Consider the following 3,809-nt stretch of genomic DNA (forward strand, 5'->3'; position numbering starts at 1 on the left):
CACCCACAATCCATCTCTTCCCTCTTTCCTTCCTAGGTGGTTGGAGCCTGGAGAGTCACTCTGCAAGCCTGCTGGATCTGTCTGGTTAAAAGCGCTGAAGGTGCCATTTATCTGACCATAGACCTAGATGCACTAGTTTCAGGCCCCAACAACTCATCCGAAATAAATAACATTTAAAGAGAACTGGTAAAGAACCTTTTCTTTTTCTCCAGACCGTTGACATATCCACTCTGGTAGGAGAAGAGATATTCTAAAGAGAGAAGCTTGTGCCCCTCCCTTGGGCTTTGAAATTACTGAAACATTACACTCCCGAAGAATTAAAAATTTCCCAGGCATCCCGTCATAGGGAAAGGAGAGAATAAAGCCCTGGTGCCAGCTGGAGAAGAAACTTGCCTCCCGCGAAGAAACTTCATACAGTTCTGACAACTTATCAGACCACCTTGCAGGACAGACTTGAGTGAGCTGAGTCAAAGTTGAGTCTGTTGATGGGCAAGACCACACCTTGCCCAGGTAGCACTGCTTAATTGTGCCTATTTCTTGTCCTCTATTCAAACCTAAACCTAAAGGTACTTGGGAGTTACTGGACCCCTTTGCTTGCTCCTTTTCCCTACATGACCATACTGAATAATCTCCTTTCTTTGTGTTTTGCTAATACTTGTGTCCTTACTTGGTCAATTGAATAATACTATGAACATACAACTTATTTCATGGATGATAATGTTCATGTTTAAAATGCTGAGAAAGGGGCTTGGGGAGGTGGCTTAGCAGTTAAAAGCACTGGCTGCTCATGTAGAGAACCCAGGTTCAATTCCCAACACCCACATGGCAGCTAACAACTGTCTGTAACTCCAGTTCCAGGGGATTCAACGCCCTCTTCTGGCCTCTGCAGGCATTGCATGACACACGTGTACTTACCTGCAGGCATTACATTCATCCACATAAAAAAATAATAATAAATATTAAAATGTTGAGATTGGCTAGGTCTGTATATTCTACATTTCTTATTACATTAGGTGAATCATTGGTAAATCAAACACCAGACCATTAGCTCTTGAACATCTTCCTAAAGTATTTCACTCAAAAGATGAGGTTACTAAATGTGTTTGGGGGTTTATGCCACCATCTAGACTTAGAGATGGGAAATAAGTTCCCTCCCCATACCTTGTCCTTGGAGTCCTGTAAGATCCTGCATTCTCAAGAGTCTCCATATAAGAATCTGGGAAGAGGCAGGAAATGATCTCTCAGTGCCCAAAACCAGGAAGAGCCTTGCTTCACTTACCCACTTGTCTGTTATCTTATGATTCACTGCATATTTGAGGTGATCTTGTGTTTTCTTTGGCAGTTGTGAGGTACTAGGTCATCACTTCCCTTCCCTTCACAAAGGTAGGAGCCTTACTTGGAGCTTGCTACATATGACTTTTTCCAAGTTTCATTTAATTTTCCCTGTTCCTATTTTGTCTTTGTCCCAATTTTCTCATTTCCTTGGTTGTCATTTTGTCACGTTGCTTGTTTCTATTAGCCACTTGTTTCAACATGTACCCATGGGATTTTAATTTATGGGATGACTGTGATGACATGGAGGGCTCAATGCATTGAAAGAAGATTTGTATTGCTTACATTTCCTACAAGGTGGGAATATGCCATGTCATGCAGGGGCATATGAAGAAGCTTCTGGTTTGGTTGGGAGTAAAGGGTAAGTCCAGACCAAAGCTTTTATTGGAGTTTCTGTGGGAAAGAAACACAGGGAAGAGGAAATTGATGAGTGTGGATGTCAGAGGACTCTGATGCATGGGATGGTCTCTAGTTGTCTAAGAGCTGGGCTGGCCCTTGGTAATTTAGATCTGGGAGAATATCGTCTTCATTTATGAAAGTCAGATAAATGGATGGTTGTGGTTATGGACTCGTGATTGACCGGAGGCTCTAATACTAGGATTTTGCATGCTCAGGAAAGCTGGATTACATTGGAAGTGTAAACAATGTTAGACATTTATTTGGATGCCAAATAGAAAACTCTAAGAGAACATATTCAGAATACCATTTTAGCATTATGTCTAGAAAAAGATCAGTTTATATATGTATATTAAAGCAAAAGTATGGCCCATGAAGATCTGAAGGCTGTTTATGACTGAGGTTAAAAAGGAGATGGCAGACCAAGTTGAGCATTTGGTTCACAATTTTTAGCATGCCCCAGAATCCCCTAGAGCGCTTGAAGCAGCACAGATTGCTGGTCACCACTCCCAGATTTTCAAATTCAGCAGGCCTGGGGTGGGGCACAGAAATTTGCATTTCTATCAAGTTCTCTGGATTCTCCGAGCTGCTCTAGATCTGACACTTAGAGAACCCCTGAGCTGGAATGCCTCTCCAACAAACATCCACACTTGGTAGGAAGAACCATCCTAACATAAACGTATCTTCAGCTCAACTCCTGAATGGCAGATGAGACCCAAAGGTTTTAAGGGTCTAAGTGTCAAATGCTGTCATGTGGACAAATATCACAACTGTGTCAACCTTCCACCAGGAGAGATAACAGCTGAGAGAACCAGCCTCTGACCCCAGCCCAGTAGCTGGGGGAAGAACTGAAGATGAAAAGTCCAAAGCAGATGGTAAAAAACCCTATGATAGGAATGCACACGCTTTGACCAACCTTCCCTGTGTTGTTTTCAGTAGGTTCAGTAGTGTGAGAGCAGAGACAGTGAGTCAGGTGATCTTGCAGGCTTGCAGCCAGGAACTGCTTATTAACACTTGAAATCAACAACTATGGTTGGGCCAGTGGGTAAAGGCGCCTTTCCAGCCCCGGAATTCATGTGGTACAAGGAGAGAAATGATTCCTATAAATTGTCTTCTGACCTCATGCCCATACACATACATACACATGCATACACATATGTAGACAACACACACACACACACACACACTAAATAAATGTAAAAACAAAACAAAGCACAACTACGGCTATCAAACTGAATACACATAGCCCAGAATATGTGTATTGAAACTGATAAGGGCCACTGGGGATAAGGGAAATAGAAAAGAGTAAGTTAAAAGATCTGTGTGGTGTTGTGTCTATAGAAGGGGCAGGGAGCAAATCATACATTTTTACTATGATTTTTTTTTTTTAGATCACACTAAAGGTATCATGTTACATACTAAATGTTTGAGTCCCTTCAAAATGCTTATGTTAAAATCCTAACTCCAAAGGTAAATCTCTTTGGGTTAAGGGTCTTCGGAAATTAGGATTAGATAACGGGGTCCTCATGATGCCATTGGTGTCCTTTTAAAACAATGGGAGTTGCACTGGCAAGATAGCTCAGTGGGAAAAAGCACGCACTGCCAAGTCTGACAAAATGATGATCATTTTGTCAGTCTCTAGAAATCACATGGTGGAAGGAGAGGACCAACTTCTTCAAGTTGTCCTCTGACCTCCACATTGAGCTATGAGAGAGAGAGAGAGAGAGAGCAACTGATTATTTGTTTTAATAGCCAAACTAAGACGTGTGATGGCTAATCTTGCTTGTTGTTGTGACAACCCAGGAAAAGGGAACCCTAACTGAAGAATTGCTTCCAAAAAGTCGACCTATGGGCATATCTATGGGGTATTTTCTTGATTGCTAATTGATGTAGGAGGGCCCAGCCTTTTGTGGGTGTTGCCATTCCTGGGCAGAGGGTCCTGAGCGGTATAAGAAAGGTAGCTAAGCTTGAGCCCAGGAACAAGTCAGTGAGCAGCATTCCTCCATGGACTCTGCTTTACTTCCTATCCAGGGTCCAGTCTTGAGCTTCTGCCCTGGTTTTTCTTGATAATGGACCATAAT

Source organism: Nannospalax galili, unplaced genomic scaffold (genome assembly GCF_000622305.1).
Source record: "Nannospalax galili isolate Female #2095 unplaced genomic scaffold, S.galili_v1.0 scaffold57, whole genome shotgun sequence".
NCBI lineage: Eukaryota > Metazoa > Chordata > Mammalia > Rodentia > Spalacidae > Nannospalax > Nannospalax galili.